The 20,188-nt window shown below is 43.1% G+C and overlaps 1 long non-coding RNA gene across 2 annotated transcripts in view; it reads left to right on the top strand.

The window, feature by feature from the left end:
* Window positions 1-20,188, top strand: part of LOC124235404 (uncharacterized) — a 75,059-nt gene that overhangs the window by 46,653 nt on the left and 8,218 nt on the right. Inside the window, exon 5 of one of the 2 annotated variants that reach the window (XR_006887462.1) lies at window positions 634-688. The exons of the other annotated variant lie outside the window; for it this stretch is intronic. This is a non-coding gene — a long non-coding RNA (uncharacterized LOC124235404). Of the gene's footprint in view, window positions 1-633; window positions 689-20,188 lie in introns of those variants that run through there. 2 annotated transcript variants of the gene reach the window in all.

The raw sequence follows: 20,188 nt of genomic DNA, 5'->3' as shown, positions 1-20,188 counted from the left end.
TGTTGCAGGGGCTCAGCAGAAGTTCCTAGGGAGTCCCATGAGACCCCCTCAGGGGGGAAGGGATGCAGATTCTCCGTGCTTTCCACCCAGATTGGGGACAGTAACTCCTTTTCAATATACTCATATACTGGTGTTCAACAATTGGTTTCATCTGAAATCTAGGTTCCATTGCTTTAAAAAGTATATTAATTACCTAATGCTTTTGTGCTTTCCGATCACCCTCAGTCGGTGGCTTGGCAGCGTTGAAAGCATTGTTATAACTTTCCTCCTAAAGGATTGCAGGCGGTGGAGGCAACGGCAGGGGCTCCAGCCCCAAGAGCCCTTGCCCTTCCCCTGCCACCCTTAAGGCCCTACCCCTGCAGGGACTCCCCTGTCACCTCCCTTTTCCCACGCTGGGAGGCACAGTCTGGGGCTTGCCAGAGACCTCGGTTACCTACAAAGTTCAGGGCTGAGACATGTGGGCCCCTGGATGGGGTGTATGTGTCTCTTTTCCTTCCTTAACCTGATGTGGGGTGGCCGGAGCAGTGAGTTCTCGCTCCAGGAGGGGCAGATAAGGAAGAAGGGCTGATGCCCTGCCCCCAACCCAGGCAAGTGGACATGACTCCCCCTGCCCACTGCCGCGGCTCTCTGCAGGGGTGGAAAATGGTACCAGTCAACCCCGAGCCGGAGGAAGAGCCCACAGTAGCTGCCGCAAGATGGAGGAGCCTACGCCCGAGCCCGTCTATGTCGATGTGGACAAAGGACTGACCTTGGCCTGCTTCGTCTTCCTCTGCCTCTTCCTCGTCGTGATGATCATTCGCTGTGCCAAGGTCATCATGGACCCTTACAGCGCCATCCCCACATCCACCTGGGAGGAGCAGCACCTGGATGACTGAGATGGTGGGGACAGCAGGGCGGGGACCCTGGCGCTCTCTGGGAAGGGGAGGTCCAGGATGCACCTCTGTGTCCCTAGCCACCAGCCTGCCAGCCCATAGAGGCAAGAAATGGATTTGGCCACAGGGGATGCAGAAGGGTCACCTTAGTTTTGCCTGCTATTACAGGAGAACCAGCGTGAAATGTTTGGGGTGCTGTGGGTGTTGCAACCTGGGCAGCCTGGGGCAGACTGGGAATAAGAGCATTGGACCAGGAGTCAGGAGGCCTGGGTTCCAGTCTGGGGAATCACTGTGAGACTATGGGGTGGTCACCTTCCCTGGCTCCTATGCACCTTTTGGAATTGGATCCAGGACAGACATCCACTGTCACACAACAGTGGTCTTGTTTTGAGGAGACTGCCCTTAAAATGCAACGTAGCACATGCACTAGCCTTGGAGGCTCCTAGCACAGTTGTCCCACCTGAGCCCAGCCCCCTCCCAATGGGCTAGCAATAGACCTGGTGGTGAAGCATGAAAGGGGACATCCGGTGCCTCACCCGAAAATTCACAAACAACACAGGGGCTACTTCCCCCAGTGTTTTTTTTTTTCAACTAAAATATAAAGGGGTATATTTTTCCTGTTATAAATGAAATGTACATTTTAGAAATTTGAGAAATACAGAAAAATAGAAGGAAAGGGGGAAAATAACACTTATAATTCCACCTCCTAGAAGCCACCATTTTGATATATTTTCTCCCAGCCTTTTTTACACATATTTTTTAAACAGTCAAATTCATAGTGTATGCATGATGTTGTATCACTTCATATTACAGCATGAATAGTTTCCCATTTCATCAAACACTCTTCATAGCCATCATTTTTAGTGGCTGCAGAGTATTCTATCAGGTGAATAGGTCATAGTTTAAAAATCATCTTCTTTGGTCATACCTTTAATTTTTTTGCTAACTTTTCCTCATACAAAACTATTTCACCCAGTAACTTCTTGAGAGTGCACAGTGTATGAGATGAATAGTGGACAGGAAGACCTGGGTTCTAGTCCTGTCAGTTACTCAAAAGCTGTGTGACCCTGAGCAAGTCACTTCACCTCTCAGTGCCTCAGTCCCTCATTTTATAATGGGGAGGAAAACCCTTTTTGCTTTGTGTAAACCTCATGTGGGTGAAAGGACAGGAGGGGGAGTGCTTTTGAAGGTCAATGTACTGTGGGTAGGGGGGCCAAGGAAGAAGTTGTTGATAATGACTCTTCTTGGGGCCTCCCTCCTCTCTCTTCTTCCTACCCTTCCACCCCCCTCCTACTTCATCACCTACATCTATGACCTTGCAGCAAGAATATTGAACCTGATCCCAAGTCCCAATTCCTCTACTCCCATGTTATATGACCCCAAATAAACCACTTAGCCTCTCTGAGCCCCAATTTCCTCATCTGTAAAATGAGGGAATAACATCTACCTCACAAGGTTGTTGTGAGGATGAAATGAGAGAAAATGGGTAAACATTAGTGTCTTTTCTTGATTCTACCACCCCAGGAGAAGCCAGGGGTCTGAGCTGGGAGGAGCAGAGGTTCAGGGTTGCCCTCCATGCACAGCCTGAAACCTAGGGCTTTCCTCAACTTCCCAGGGTCGCTTCCTACAGGTCAAATCGCCCAACCAGGACCACTGGTCAGAGTAAAACTAACAGCAACCTCTCCCAGTACCTGACCTCAAGGGATATGGTGTCTATTAATTTATCTAATTGTCATTGTCATCAGTTTTCCCACAAACATGATATGAAGTTAAACTAGACCACTTGAACTCCCCTTCTTCTGAATGCATTTATTCTATTCCTCCAAGACATGGCCTGCCATCCCCATCAGAAGAGACCTGCAGCTGTGAAGAAGCTCAAGGCTCCCTTCTCATCACCTGCATCCCAGCCATGGGGCCCACTCCAACCCAGGCCACCTGGGAAATGTGTTTCCAAAGCACTGTCACCACTGGGTGACCCCTGAAAGTGAACAAGGCCACAGCTGTTCAGGCAGCATTCCAGGGCATATCCAGCTGTTTCCCCCCATTATGTGGGATGCACAAAGGGACAGCTGGCAAAGGCAGTGGACCAAGATGCATTGGAGGCTGTATGTAAGGGGAGGATCTAGAGCAAGGAGCTTGTGCATTGCCTCGTGCCCAGCAGGAGCCTTCATTTTGCAGCCTACCTCACAGATACCACACACTTCTGTGAAAATCCCATCAGCATGGATTTACAATGTAAATCGGAACCAAATCCCAATCAGTTAATACCAGATCCCAAGAGAAAAGGCAAGAGCTTGACGATCACTTGAAGATCTTGACACTTTAGAACTCTCAGGAGTAAACAACAGGGGACCCAAGGGCTGTGCTGCTCAAACTGTGACGAAGGACAAACAGCATCTGCCACACTGAGGAGCTTGTTAGAAATCCAGAATCATGGACTCCACTCCAGACCTGTGGGATCAGAATCTCTGGGATGGGCCCAGGAATCTGTTAGCAAGACCCACCAAGTGATTTGTATGCGCATTAAAGTTTGAGATGCACTGCCCTGGGGATCCCTTGGTCCCAATTAATTCTTTCCATCTCTAGATTTGCTAATATATCCCATCCTATCTCTTGACTCTTTTTCTGGTGACAAGGGGAAATAATGTTTCAGAAAATTTAAAAATCATTCCCAATCCAAGCCTCCTGCAAAATAGAGATTTTCATTGTATGTCCATATGTTCCCTTCTAATGTTTGTCCACGTGCAAGATTTATTTTTTTCATAAACACTATCAGTTACATAATTTAAATCATACTCTCTCCTAACATTACATCATAAGCATGTTTCTGCTACCTTCTTCCTATTTATGACTTTAGTGGCTATAAAACATGCCATCTAGTGCATGTACATAATTATCCAGACTCCTATTTTTAAGTACTCGGATTGCTTTCATTTTTCCTATTTTATGTGTTCCAAAAGAAAAAAGAAAGCTAAAGACAGATGTGATGAACCCTGAGGGCTTGCTCAGGACAGTGGAGAATAAATATTTAAATTACACCCCTTCCACCTAAGAAGCACACAAGGGAGGGAGACCTGTCTAAGCATTTGATAATATTCAGGGTAAAAAAACAACTGGAATTTCCAGCTTTTGTTGTTGCTTTATGCTCCTAAAGAATGGAGGAGATGGTCCTTTGTGACCAGAACGCCTTAACCAGTTTCTGGCTAGCTGAGATGAAGTTTGAGGTTGTGGATGGAGAGATAAACTGTTTAGCAAAAGAAAGAAACAGAATTTTTGAGGACTGGAAGCTGGCAGAGAGGAAATGAAAAGTATTCAGAGAGAGAGGCCTGTGACGTTGGCCACAATCCAGGACTTAAGGGAAAATGTGACCAGAGAGAAACTTCCCACTGCTGGGAATGGGCAATGGATTTTCCAGACAGCGGTGTCTAGTAGCCACTTTTCAGTTTTGCTTGTTCTGTGCTCTACTACAGTCCCTTCATGTTACTCCAAATCCTCAGTAAAGTCTCACACACAATCCACTTTGTAGCAGTGGTATTTAGGGACAATAAAGACATCTGGGAGGTGGGGAATGTGAAGGAGTGCTATCTGAGAAGGGCCAGCTGTCCCAGGGATAAGTGAGGTAGAAGAAATAGGCAGAAGTAGGAAATCAGAATGACAGTCACTAGGAGAAATGTGACCCCTAAGGATGATCAGATAAGCTGATATGAGTAATAGGACACTAGTTTTACCACCCTTGTATATCATTTCCCATCATCTCTATTTCATTTTTTCCGAATAGTTGCTCAAATGTCTTATTTCTTTGTTCTTATCAAATTGAAAGACCGGTACTCCTTAGCTTATAAAATTGTCCCAGAATTCCAGAGGCTGACTTAATCCAAAAGGGGCTGGTGTTGCTTCCAAACACCAAGTGGAGAAAATTGCAAAGCCTAGTGTGGGGGCTGGCCCAGTGGCACAGCGGTTAAGTGCGCACGTTCTGCTTCTCTGCGGCCTGGGGTTCGCTGGTTCGGATCCTGGGTGAGGACATGGCACTGCTTGGCAAAAGCCATGCTGTGGTAGGCGTCCCACGTATAAAGTAGAGGAAGATGGGCATGGATGTTAGCTCAGGGCCAGTCTTCCTCAGCAAAAAGATGAGGATTGGCAGTACTTAGCTCAGGGCTAATCTTCCTCAAAAAAAAAAGCCTAGTGTGTCCACTAGTGTGGTAGTGTGGTTTCATGCCCCGTGATCTCACCATTAAAGACTGGTCCTGCCATGTATGATGAAAGACAATCTGTAGTGCCCTTTTTGGGCTATTGCTCAGTCTGCTGAGAGGTGCTCGAGCTGAGCTCCCAGGGGCCACATTCACATGCCCAGTTCTTCTGTCCAAACATAGCACAAAGACAGGTGGACTGTGTCCAGAGGGGCAGACAGCCTCAGTCACACCCGCCCTCCCCCTGAACCCTTATGTCCTTGATGATCATCAGCTAAGACTCTTCCTCCCTCCTGGGGAGTTTCTCTTTGGGACCTGTATCAGTCAGCATCCTAGCAGGGAAGAGATGGCACACCCAAAGCGTTAACTGAAGAAGATTACAGAGGTTGGGCAGAGTTAAGGGAAACAATAGGGGACAGGCCACAATGTGAAGCCATTACCACCTCGGCCTGAAGAGACAAGGAGAAGGAGGAGTGTCCCCAGAAGCCAGTGGGAGCTGTAGCAGTGGGAGAGGAGTCACTCAACAGGAGCCATGGCTGCAGGTAGATGATCAAAACTCTGCCAAAGTGCAGCCCAGTAGGAACAGTGGGGGGAATAAATGCCTTGACCTCTCACCTCCTGCCCTCCAATCTCCTGTCTGGATCTCCTATTAGCGAAAAACAACAGAAGCTAAAGGACAGAGGACCCTGAGTGACATGGTCCATATATGTCAGCATACTGGAGCAAATGAAAAATAACCAGTATAGCCTACCCCTTTACCATGCAGCATCCATTCATGCATGAACTTTGCTTGGATGGGGAAAATATACGTCCCCAACCTAGAGACATGAAGTCCCATCAACCACTATATTGTCTGGGGTGATATCAGTTTAGACCCTCTCCCCCCTGGAACCTACACTGTAATGTATCCACCTCTAGGTGAGTAAATAAAACAATTAATATAAAGCATAGCTGCTAGAGTCACCCTTCTCTGGTGACCATGAGGCCTAGGTTGATGACCACAGTATTGCTCCTCCACCACCCATTCCATGTGCCCTCTACCTTCAACAGTCCCTCAGCTGTTGGAGTATTTTATCTAGTGAAATGACCCACATCTTCATTCAGAGAGGATCCAAATTCTTGGTGCCCTGTCTTTATTGGGTTGCCAGTTTCCACAGACTCCCAAAGAATACAAGGAGGCCTTGAAGGCCTCACCTGGAAGAATTTTAGAACCCTCAAGAGAGAATAGATACCCTAGGACAGAGTTACTCAAACTATGATCTGAGGGTGGATAGCATCAGCATCACTGGGGAGTTTGCTAGAAAACTAAATTCTAAATTCGCCCCCACCCCAGACCTACAGAATGGGGATATGGGATGAGGAGTAACAAGAGATTCCTCAGTAAATCCCTGGTTCACAAGCTAGTCCCCTTGCCCCCATTGTGTAGCAGTAACCACATTTCCCCTTGGATATGGGGACAAATCACTCTGACAACACAGTGATCCTTTGCCTACTGGTTCAATATCAGGAGACCAAATTGGCCACGGGATGATCTCAGTTTCCAATTTAACAGACCCCTAACTATGTTCCCTGGTGGAAGCATTTTTTCTTTGTCACTAGGAATTTCCAAACCCACTAAGTCCAAGCTTACAAGGATGGAAAACAAAAATTCTCTAAGTGGGTTATTAGGTATAATAGTGAAAAGAATCACTCTCGCCTCCATCCCTTGGTTCCCAGACTAGGATCATCTGGCTAGGATCATACCTTGGCCTCTGGCTTAAGGTAAATACTGCATCCTGATGCAGCATAACTGATGCATGAGCCACCATAACTGAACCTTCCACAGGCCATTTGAAATTTCAGTCCTGGCAACTGCTTCTGAGTGATGAGGCATATAGCAAACAGTGAATTTCATTGGCATGAACCCACTGCTGCACTTTCCTTACAAACGAGTTCTTTGGTTGAAGGTCATGTTTGTGAGATAGGCTGAGATGATTGAAACACCACAAACAGTGGGGAGGGCAGGCATGGCAAATCCATATCCAGAATATGAGTCTATTCCCACTACCCTCCATGATGGAAGTGGTCCAATGTAATCAACCTGCCATGAAGTGGCTGGCCTATCTCCCACAATCCACCTCTGGGGAATGGTGCCATATCAGGGGATGAGCATTGGCTTCATCCATTGGCAGGCTGCATATCCAGAAGTGATGGAAACCAGATGAGCCTTAATGAGGGAAAGTTCATGTTGTTGAACCCATGTACAGCCTCCCTCCTTTCCACTATGGTCACTTAGTTCATGATGCTATTAGGCAAGCACCAGAGTGGCTAGGGGAGGAGGCTGACATCTACAGGTTGGGTCATACTGTCCACCTGATTATTGAGAGCCTTCTCTGCAGCAGATGCCTTCTGATAGGCGTTTAGTTGGCACATGAATATCTTCATATTTGGGACTCCTTCAAAGACGTCCTTCCACCAAGACTGCCTTGAATCCTCTCTTCCAATATTATACAGTTGGCTTAGCATTCTGATTCTCCTATTGTACATGGCTAGAAGCTCCATACAACATCCCTATCACACTTCCTGTATCATTGGGTCTGCTGGGCCTTAAGGCCCAAAGAGGAAGGTAGCTTTCATCACAGCCTGAACCTTTTCTAGAACCCTTTATTGCTCTGGACCCATTCAAACCCAGAGCTTTATGATGTACCCAGTAAATGCATCAGAGCCACACACACAAATGCACTATGCATTGCTCCAAAAGTCCAAAGAGGCCCGTCATCCAGTGAGCCTCTTTCTTCACAGTGGATGATGCAAGGTAAAGCAACATATTTCTCTTCTTAGAGGGGATATCTCAACATGTCCCAGTCTGCTATAACCATCAAAACTTCACCAACATGGCAGGCTCCTGAATTTCCATAGAGGTTTTCTCTCACCCTCTGGCAATGACATGCCATCTCTGGTGCTTGATACTTCCCACTCACCAGAGCCAGTTAGCATAATATCATCAACAACAGAGAGTTGAAGAATTGGCAAATTCCTGAGGTAACGCAATTAAGGTATACAATTGTCTCCTGTCAGGTGAATGAAGGTGAACTCTTTTTGATTATCTTTATTGATTGGGATGCAATAGAAAGTATTTCCTAGTACAGTGGTTCTCAAACTTTAGTGTGCATCAGAATTACCTAGAAAGCTTGTTCTAACACAACTTCTGGGCCCTACTCCAAGAATTCTTAATTCAGTTGGTCTTATTGTCAGTTCTATAATTTGTCAGTTGGAATCCTATAATTTGTATTTCTAACAAATTTCAAAGTGATGCTGAAGCTGCTGATCCAGGGATCACACTTTGAGAACTGCTGTTCTAATAGGTCACAAGGGACCATACCAGGTGCATTACAGGTGCCAGAGGCTGAGCTGATCTTCTCTAGTAAAGATACCACATCTAGAGCAACTTCTGAGATGGGAATTAATTCTTGATTGTGTTTATAAAAATCTATAGTCATTCTCTAGGACCCATTGACTGTTGCAACAAGCAGGTAAGTTAAATGTTGATGAGATTAGAATCACCTGCCCTACATCTCTCAAGTCTGGCAGGAGCACAGTTCCCCTGAAGATGCAGCATTGCTTTTGGTTTACTATTTTGGTACAAGGAGGCAGTTCCAGGGGCTTCCATGGGGCCCCTTCTACAATAATAGCCCTCACTTCATGGGTCATAAAACCAATGTGGTATTTCCACCAGTCATTAAGTTTGTATCTTTGCTGACTATACATTCCAGAACCAGAGAAATAACCACAGGATGGGATGGTGATCCTTCTGGAGATGCTCTCAGGCCACCTGACTCTTTTAAGCCCCCACTCTGACAAGCAGATTACAGTAGAATTTGGGAGATTAGCTTTAGTTCTGAGGTAGTTTCTAATAACTGTTGCAGGCCTGGGTATTTCTTTCTTCCCAGTACATGGCCACCCTGGTAAATGGCCATTGGTCCCTCTGGGAAAGCTTGGAAGGATATTTACAATGTATTTACAGCCAGGTCACAGGGGCCTTCCTCAAAGGGACCTAGGTTCCCCAAAAATTGAAGGACCCAAGTTTGTAAATGGACTTAGACCTGGGAACAGAATTAGTGGTCATGAATTCTTACTAGGATGACTCAAGTCAAACTTTGGCCCACAGACCTAGAATTTTTCTTCTGATATAGGTCATGCATCTATTTCATTTCTAGGTATCTCGTGTCAATCGGCCGTGCCCCAGATCCCAGTGGTTCAAAATATTCTTATTACCATTCTGCTCCTGCTGCTTTTATGGTTGTAGCACCCACCTTGTTTCTGATGGTTAGGCACCATCACTTAATCCCTTCCAGTCCATGGAACCCCATTATTACCACTGAAATCTTGCAACAAAATGCTGTAGCATCATCTCCCACCATGTCTAACCTATAAAGGACAGCTCTTCAAGAATGCTGGGACTCTCCTTACTAATGCATTCTTAATACCTTGGTGAAAGGATTGTCCTCAGGGCCCTCCAGAAAGATTTGTTTTGAGGTGACTGAGCCAGCTACAAATAATAGACATACTCCAACATTCTCATCTCATTGAGCCTTTGGACTCCCTCTGCAGTATCCCAGGGAAATTCCAGGCATCACAGCCTCATTGATGGCAGGCCACTTATTGACTTTATATTTCAATTAACTTAGCAGACTATTAATGCTACTCTCAGGTGCTTGAGCCATCATATTAAATCCAGAATCCTGTGTGAGTGCACACACATCAGTAAATTACTATTTTATATTTTCTCTTTGTTGGTCTAAATCTCTTGGACTCTATTCCTATCCATGCTCGCCAAACTTCTGCTGATACCAAGTGGCAGGACTCTGCAACTTCGGCAGTGTTCACATTGAAGACCTTGCACTTCTCCCTCTGGCCAATCCTAGGACCTAACTCTTGTTTGGTCCTGGAAAGAATTAGGGTGTGTGTGTGTGGAGGGGGGAGGGTAGATCCTGCAGCTGCCCCAGACAAAATCACTGAAAGGTTTAATGCAAAAAGAGGCTGGTTCTCTCAGACAGGGGTGAAGAGGATGTTTCCACTGACAACGAAGGCTTAAAGGAATTTTGGGGTTCAATGTTGTCAGCCTCATCTGTGCCTGCCCAAATGTCCCCATCCTAAGTCTCAGGATCCCTCTTAAACACTGTCCTTACCTTAGCTAAAGACTTTAACACTCACATTTAACTAATATTGCACATTTAACTGGCACTGAAGTTCTGCAACCCAGACCTTGCACCAGATTCTTAGCCATGTTTGCCCTGCAGCTAAGTGAAGTAAAATATACTGGTACCACTGCATACATGCCTTCTGATTCTCCACCTGAGGCTTTGGTTATTAATTCAACTTTTGGAGCTTATCTTTCTCTTTGTGTAAAAAATACAGGGCAATCATGAGCAGTCAGCCCACCTAAGAATCTATGTGATTATCAATATTCCCATAGCAACTAAGTCCTAATGACTCTTCTAATGAATGCTTTACTCTCAAGCTGCACTCCATGCTACCCCACTATTGGTAATATTTTAATAATTGTGGTAGTCTACATGCCATAGACTATTAGTGTCCCACTTCCTCCAGCAAGGAGGTTGTCCCTGTGCTCATAAAATATGCATAGACTCAATTACAGAATCTTATTTTAAGAGTCAGTTTCCTGATGCCACTCCTGGTACCAATTGCTTTATTAGACAGGAAGCAGATGGTACACTCAAAGGATTAATTGGAGAAATTTAATTAAGGGACTATTTTCAGAAGTATGAGCAGGCACTAGACCTGCCTTAGAAGCAATGTTGAAAGGAGCCCTCCTACATGAAACAAAAAAGCAAAGGTTTGTGTAGCTTCGAGCAAGAAGATAAACAGACAGACAAACAGAAAATTGCAGCTCTATATCAGAATAGGTTAGTAAACACTTAATTATATTATAAAGGATAAAGGGAAAGAAAGCATCAAAAATAACTATAATGACTTCAGTTTGGTCACAAATTCACAACACAAGAAAGAACAATTTGTGACAAGAAAAACAGAAGGGAAAGAGGAAAACAATAGAACATGCATAGGCAAGTGGAGAAAAGAGGCTATCAGAGAAAGGGTTACCCAGCTATGAGACCTTTTATACAAGCCTAATGGCAACCACAAAACAAAAATCAGAGCAGAGTCACAAATCACATGTAAAGAGAAAACTGAGAGAAACATCACAGAAAACCACCAAATTGAAATGGCAGACAGAAATACAAGGAAAAAGAAACAATGGAAATATAGAACAACCAGAAAACAAAAGATAAAACGGCAGTATTATGCCAAAATATAACAATAATCACTCTAAATGTAAATGGATTGAATTCACCAATATGAATTAAATATTGGTGAATATGGTACCTCCAGGAAACACATCTCAGCTCTAAAGACAAACAGATGATCAGAGTGAAGGGATGGAAGATGATACTCCAAGCAAATGACAATCAAAAGAAAGCAGGTGTAGCCATACTCACATCAGACAAAACAGACTTCAAGACAAAAAAGATAAGAAGAGACAGAGATGGGCATTATATAATGATAAAAGGGACATTCCAGCAAGAAGACATAACACTTATTAATAGATATGCACCTAACACAGGAGCACAATCATATATAAAGCAACCATTACCAGTCTTAAAAGGAGAAATTGACAGCCACACATTAATAGTAGGAGACCTTAACACCCCAGTTATGTCAATAAGGACACATTGGCTTTAAATGAAATACTGGACCAGGTCGACTTAATAGATATATAGAAACATTCTATCCAGAAACAGCAGAATACACTTTCTTCTCAAATTCACATGGAACATTCTCAAAAATAGACCATATGTTGTGAAACATGGCAAGCCTCAATAAATTTAAGAAGGGTGAAATCATATCAAGCATATTTTCCAACCATAATGCTATGAAACTAGAAGTCAACTACAAGAAAAAAGCTGAGAAAGTCACAAATATGTGGAGACTAAACAACACGCTACTGAGAAACTGTTGGATCAATGAAGAAATCAAAGGAGAAGTCAAAAAATATCTGGAGACAAATGAAAATGAAAGCACAATATACCAAAACCTATGGGATGTAGCAAAAGCAGTACTAAGAGGGATGTTTAGAGTAATACAGGCCTACCTCAAGGAAGAAGAAAAATCTCAAACAAACAATCTTACACCCTACCTAGAAGAACTAGAAAATGAAGGACAAACCTCAAAGTCAGTAGAAAGAAGGAAATAATAAAAATCACAGCAAATAAACAAAATAGAGACTAAAAAAAAAACAGTAGAAAGGATGAATGAAACTGAGAGCTGGTCCTTTGAGAAGATAAACAAAATTGACAAACCCTTAGCCAGATTCACTAAGGCAAAAAGAGAGAAGGCTCAAATAAATAAAATCAGAAATGAAAGAAGATAAATTACAATGGACACCACAGAAATACAAAGGATTATAAGAGAATACGATGAAAAGCTATATGCCAACAAATTGGATAACTTGGAAGAAATAGATAAATTCTTAGAATTATACAACCTCCCAAAACTGAATCAAGAAGAAATAGAGAACCTGAATAGACCAATCACAAGTAAAGAGATTGAATCAGTAAACAAAAACCTCCCAAAAAACAAAAGTCCAGGTCCAACAGCTTCTCTGGTGAATTCTACCAAACATTCAGAGAAGATTTAACACCTATCCTTATCAAACTCCTCCAAAAAATTATAGAAAACAGATCACTTCCTAACTCATTCTATGAGACCAACATCATTCTGATACCAAAACCAGACAAGGACAACACAAAGAAGGAAAATTACATGCCAATATCACTGATGAACATAGATGCAAAAATCCTCAACAAAATATTGGCAAACTGAACACACAGCAACACATTAAAAGGATCATATAACACGATCAAGTGGGATTTATAGCAGGGATGCAGGGATGGTTCAACATACACAAATCGATCAATGTGATACACCACATTAACAAAATGAGGAATAAAAATCACATGGTCATTTCACCAGGTGCAGAGAAGGCAGTTGACAAGATGCAACATCCATTTATGATAAAAACTCTCAATCAAATGGGAGTAGAAGGAAAGTACCTCAACATAATAAAGGCCATATATGACAAACCACAGCCAACATGATACTCAACAGTGAATAACTGAAAGCCATCCCTCTGAGAACAGATGCCCACTCTCACCACTCCTATTCAACATAGTATTGGAAGTTTTAGCCAGAGCAATTAGTCAAGAAGAAGAAATAAAAGGGATCCAAATTGGAAAGAAAGAAGTGAAACTCTCGCTGTTTGCAGATGACATGATCCTATACATAGAATCCACCAGAAAACTTAGAAATAATCAACAACTACAGCAAAATTGCAGGGTACAAAATCAACTTACAAAAATCAGTTGCATTTCTATACACTAATAATGAACTAGCAGAAAGACAACTCAAGAATACAATCCCAATTACATTCGCAACAAAAAGGATAAAATATCTAGGAATAAATTTTACCAAGGAGGTGAAAGACCTCTACAATGAAAATTATAAGACAATCAAAAGAAATCAAAGAAGACATAAAGAAATGGAAAGATATTCCATACTCATGGGTTGGAATAATAAACATAGTTAAAATGTCCATACTACCTAAAGCAATCTACAGATTCAGTGCAATCCCAATCATAATCCCAATGGCATTCTTCACGGAAATAGAATAGAGAATCCTAAAATTTATGTGGAATGACAAAAGACCTCAAATAGTTAACGCAATCCTGAGAAAAAAAGAACAAAGCGGAGGCATCACAATCCCTGACTTCGAAATATACAAAGCTATAGTAATCAAAACAGCACAGTACTGGCACAAACACAGACACACAGATCCATGGAACAGAATTGAGAGCCCAGAAATAAAACCACACATCTATGGACAGCTAATCTTGGCAAAGGAGCCAAGAACATACAACGGAGAAAGGAAAGTCTCTTCAATAAATGGTGTTGAGAAAACTGGACAGCCACATGCAAAAGAATGAAAGGAGACCATTCTCTTACACCATACACAAAAATCAACTCAAAATGGATTAAAGAATTGAATGTAAGACCTGAAAACATAAAAGTCTTAGAAGAAAATATAGGCAGTACTCTCTTTGACATCAGTCTTACCAGCTTCTTTTCGAATACCATGTCTACTCAGGCAAGGGAAACAAAAGAAAAAATAAACAAATGGGACTTCATCAGACTAAAAAGCTTCTGCAAGGCAAAGGACACTATTAACAAAACAAAAAGACAACCCACCAATTGGGAGAAAATATTTGCAAATCATATACATGACAAGGGGTTAACTTCCAAAACATAGGAAGAACTCAGAACTCAACAACAAAAAGACAAACAACCGGATCAAAAAATGGGCAGAGGATATGAACAGATATTTTTCCAAAGAAGACATACAGATGGCCAACAGACACATGAAAAGATGTTTGATGTCACTAATTATTAGGGAAATGCAAATCAAAACTACAATGAGATATCAACCTACACCTGTCAGAATGGCTATAATTAACAAGACAAAAATATAACAAACGTTGGAGAGTATGTGGAGAAAAGGGAACCCTCTGCTGCTGGTGGGAATGCCGCCACTATGGAAAACAGCATGGAGATTTCTCAAAAAATTAAAAATAGAAATACCATATGATCCAGCTATCCCACTACTGGGTATTTATCCAAAGAACTTGAAGTCAACAGTTCAAAGAGACTTACACACCCCTACGTTCACTGCAGCATTATTCATAATAGCCCAGACATGGAAGCAACCCAAGTGCCTATTGATGGATGAATAGATAAAGAAGATGCGATATATATCTATATTTATATATACAATGGAATATTACTCAGTCGTGACAAAATCATCCCATTTGCAACAACATGGATGGACCTTGAGGGTATTACGTTAAGTGAAATAAGCCAGAGAAAGACAAATACTGCTTGACTTCACTCATATGTGGAAGATAAACAAACACATGGATAAAGAGAACAGATTAGTGGTTACCAGAGGGGAAGAGGGTTGGAGGGTGGGTGAAAGGGGTAAGGGAGCACATACATATGGTGACAGATAAAAATTAGACTATGGGTGTTGAGCACAATGCAGTTTATACAGAAACTGATCAATAATAATGTACACCTGAAATTACACAGCTATAAACCAATATGACCTCAATAAAATAATTGGAAAAAACCCAAAGAGGCAATATTGCCCTTATGCCTGGGTGAGGGGTTGGCGGGCAGGGGGTGGGGAGACCTTCCCTGGGATCCATGCTTCAGAGGGCCCAGCATATCACAAACACACAGACACAAATTAATGTATTCAAGATGAGAGGGGCCCCGCTATACCTTGGGACTCAGCCTAGTAAAGCCCTATGTATCCTCTCTTATGAGTAATACTATCCAGGCCTCAGGGGGCCACCTCTTCCCATCTCTGTGCTATGTCCTCAAAATAAAAGTGACCGTGAATGCTATGCAGGTCTGTGGTGGGTCACTGCCAACACTGGAGATGGGCACTCCTCCTGCAGGGAGGGCACAGCAGTGGAATTGCTTATGTAAGAGAAAAGACGGATTAATTAACTCATTAAATACTTCCTCCTAGCATGAAGGCAATTGATTCTTGCCCAAACCAGTGTCATTTCTCAGTTGTACCAGATATTCATTTGCTTGCTCATTTTCCAATTTGTGGTTCTGGGAGGTACTCAAAAATTAGCGTGGTATGCACATATACCTGCACATGGCACTTAGGGCACATTTTGCAATATTAACTAATTTCTGTTAATTTATATATACATAGATCTCAACATAGCATAAATGAACAGGGATACTAATTCTTTCCTTCGGCAACTAGACGGGCATGGAACACCAGGGTTATGAATCACCTTATTTTTATAAAAAGTATTTAATGGGATTTAATTAAATTTTGAAAAATAAATTCAAATGTTTCAGCTTGATTTAAATAATGTGGGTATGAAATGTTAATGTTCTTTAATTAAAATTTTATCTTGCCTTTTAATTTTAATAGATAATTTTGAATATTGTCAAGGTAACTCTGAAAATACATATAAAATAAACTTAGTTTTTCAATTTTTAACATTTAGAGTTTGATGAAAATATTTATATTTTGTATACTTTGAGTATAATACAATCTACTTTTTAACCATTTAGATTAGTGTCAATAAAACCCAAATTATGTGAAAAGCTTAAGACAGGATAATCAGTGATTCTAATGAAATTAAGGCAAAAAATAAATTTAAAAAATAAAATTTAAAAATATATAAACCAATTCATGAATTTGTAAGTCATCCTAACACTCTTCAAGTGCCACGATAGTTAAAAAGTTATACTTAATATTTTGACAATTTTCAATCATATAAAAACCATAGCTGTGCAAATATTTTTCTTTTGTAGTTATGAAAACACATATGTCCAGGCAGGAGAATAGAATGTATTTTATTTAACAGTCGACAGTTTGACTTTCTATCTCTTAGATATTGACCCGTGAGTGGGCCTCCACGAGTAGTCTTGGCTTAGGCCCACAAATATTAGGGGTGGACCTACGAATATGACATAATCCCTGTCCCCAGTGATGTCCCAGATCTCCATTCACTTATTCGACAAATATACATTGAGTGCCTACTATGCACTAGGTAGGCGCTGCGCAAGGTACTAGAGAACTTTCCATGAGCAACAGCTGACTCTGCCTCAGGAGCTTAAAACCTAGTGAAGGCAGACCCTGCTCAGATCATCACAGACGACAAGGGTCTATTTATCTCCCGGATCAAGTCCTCAGTAGACACAGAGATACGCCATCCAGACCCTGCTTCGAGAAAGGACTCAGTGTTCCAGCTTTTGGGTGATGCTGTTGGCAGACAGTCTCAAAATAAGACTGGCCCCAGTCTAAGAGGAGAAAAAAACAAAACACACTCTTCAGGCAAGCATCCACTTGTCGCCCATCTCCCATAGGTCAGTGGTTCCTTGAGTCGCTTTCTGCCTCTCTGCAGCGGGAGGGAGAGCACAGAGAGAGGGATACTCAGGAAACAACTTCGTGCTGTGGAACACAACCCTACCACATTAATTTTTCCGGGGTTGTTAAGTTTCCTTCCAAACTAAAGGAAAAAAACCTAAAAATATCACCACTTTTGAGATCCATTTTGGAGTCAGGAATCTTTGAGATAATATTAATTATGATACTTAAAATCCTAAAGTTCCCTTGTCCTCAAAAATGTTGTGTTGACCCCAGTTTAGCCTCACCCTCCGTAGAGCTGTACACACGCAACAGGCGTTTCAAAGGCAAACCAATGTGCGCGGGTGCAGGGGCGGGGGAGCCCCATGCTGGAAGCAACGAGGCTCCTCTCTGCAGCAGAGACGGGGCTCCTGGCCCCTGGTCCCCGGTGCCTGCCCGGCCTAGGGCAGTGGAGTGCACCTGTGTCCAATCAGCTCCCCTGATACCCTCCGATATAACCTCCAGCAGGCCCCATCCTGCCAGAAACACCTCCTGCTGGAAGGGTAAAGCTTACAATGAATTCTATTCTCGATTGCATATTCATCCATTTATACTCATCACGGCCACTGGTTAACGACAGGAATCATAAATGAAACATGAATTAATAAGGAAGATATAATGATAATTATGGCCAAGGTGCCTTGGAATGCTCATCACCAGATCTGTCAGTTCCATCTACCTGGCCAAAATGCCTCTAGTTCTTAACATACCACTGTTAAAAAGAGAAAATTAGGCCATGAAAGTCATTTTTTGTCTATTTTATATCATTACACACAGATAGGTTTCAATAAACTCGGTTCCCAAACTAAAGACCATTAAATTCACTTGTCATCTGGGGCTGGCAGTGGCATCTCTGGAAAACAAACAGGCTCATGTTGGTGAAGGTCAGGGCAAGTAATTGTTGGAGAAAGCCCAGGCTGGACCCCTATTAACATCCATTACTTTAGTCTCTACCTGTCCTGCATGTGTCTGACTCCAGGGCCCAATCCAGTGGGTCTTCCCAGCATCACAAGCCCCATTAAGCGTATTAAATGCAAAATGAGGGGCTAAGTGTGTGATCTCAATAGCTGACATCAGCATTCTCTGGTGGCAGTGGGGCCAAGTGGATTAATAATGACCAAATGTCTTTGCCCATGACCCAGACACCTCTAGTGAAGCTCTGCTGTGTGCAGCAGGCTTTTAGCCACATTTAGGTGAGGGCTTCAAGGAATAGCAGATGGGTGACTTGTACACACTGATGCCGGGAGACAGATGTAAGGGAACAATCTCAGAATGCAGGATGGAGAACCAGGATTACAGGGGAGTCAGCAAAACAGAGGTGCCCTGGGAACAGAAGCCCCCAGGAACTCAGAAAAACTCCAGAGGCAGCTTTAGCCTTCCAAATTCAGAGAATAAGTGTCTAGATCAATCTTATCTAGATAGTAGGAGTCTGGGAGGCCCTGGTGACACCTGCACTATAAGGATTTCCACTGAAATCAGGAAAGCATTGGAGAATATGGCCCAGGGCACAGCTCCATGAAATAAAGACAGCTGTGCAAGAGCAGTTCAGCCCCAGAGGGCCATTCTTCCCAGCCTGTGTGTGGCAGAGAATACTAGTGCTCCCCAGTGTTCGTTCTCCCCTTCTTTAGCAACCAATCTCAGATGTTAACTGGGGAACCAATGTGTTCAGCTAAAAAAAATACATTCCGAGTCTTCCTTGCAATGAGGTGTGGTCTTATGACTAAGTTCTTGCCAATGAAATGCAAGACGAGTGTGGTACGGAATACCCAGGAAGGCTGATTATGGGACCTAACTCAGCTGATCCTTCTGCTCTTCCATCCCTCCAACCCGTATCTCCTTAATATCTCTTTCTACAGGCCTGGAACTTGGGTGTATTGGCTGGAGCTCCAGCAGCCTTTTGTACCACGAGGTGACTTTGAGAATGAAAATCATGTGTTGAGGATAAGGAGCCTGGATATTTAATGACACTGTGGAGTTGCCATACAAACTCCAAACTTCCTGGCCCCAGGACGCTTTTATGTGAGAAAGAAATACCAGCCTCCTTGGATATTCCAAGAAATGAGAAGCATGTTCCATGCTCAGGGCTTTGCACTGGCTGGTACATCAGCCTGGAGCACTCTCTGCTCAGGTGTCAGTCTGGTTTGCTCCCTCACCAACTTCAACTCTCTGGCAGAAAAATACTAAGAACCTAAGGCACTAAGTCCTTCTCTGACCACCCTATATATGACGACATCCATGTCCCCAGTGGTCCAGAGAACTTATCACCATCTGTGACACTGTCTGTCTTTTCCTTGTCCGTTTTCTTAGTATCTGTCTCCTTCCTCTAGAGCAGAAGCATCACAAGGGCAGGGGTTTGGGCGATTCTTTGCATTGCTGCACGTTCTGTGCCTAGAACAATGGCAGAGAAGGCACTCAGCAGAGATTTACTGAATGAAGGAATCGTGTAATCTGCTGGACAGGCTCTGTGGGCTCAATCATCCTGTCAAGCCCTGGCGAGGGGTCCATCAGATCCAAGAAGGATCACTGGGCACCCTCTCCTTCTGTGGTCACCAGGAACCAGGCTGGGACGAGGACTGCCTGTCTGCAGTGAGTGTGGCAGAGGAGAGGGGACAGGGCTCACTCTCCTGACTCTGGAGGCTTGCAAGGGGAGCAAAGCTAGCCCCCGGGCCCATTTCTGGCCACTCACAGTTCAGCTGTGTGCAACCATGACTCGGGGGCCCTGCTCAGGGTTTATAACATGCTAACACAGCTATCGGGCCTTTGAGCCAAGTCTGTACTCCATGTACACCCAGCAGTCAGCCCTAAGAAATACTTGCTGTATGGGATACTGGGATGGGCGATTTTATGTGTCAATTTGGCGGGGCCAGGGTACCTGGATATTTGGTCAAACATTATTGTAGATGTTGCTGTAAAGGTATTTTTCAGATGAAATGAACATCTTAATTGGTGGACTTTGAGTAAAGCAGATTATTCTCCATAATGTGGGTGGGCCTCATCTAATCAGTTGAAGGTCTTAAGAGCAAAAAGACCAATCTCCTCAGAGGAAGAGGGAATTCTTCAGCAGACCACCTTTGGAC

This window comes from Equus quagga, chromosome 2 (genome assembly GCF_021613505.1).
Source record: "Equus quagga isolate Etosha38 chromosome 2, UCLA_HA_Equagga_1.0, whole genome shotgun sequence".
Classification (NCBI taxonomy): domain Eukaryota; kingdom Metazoa; phylum Chordata; class Mammalia; order Perissodactyla; family Equidae; genus Equus; species Equus quagga.
Note: the sequence above shows the minus strand (reverse complement) of the source record. Positions and strands in the feature narration are given on the sequence as shown.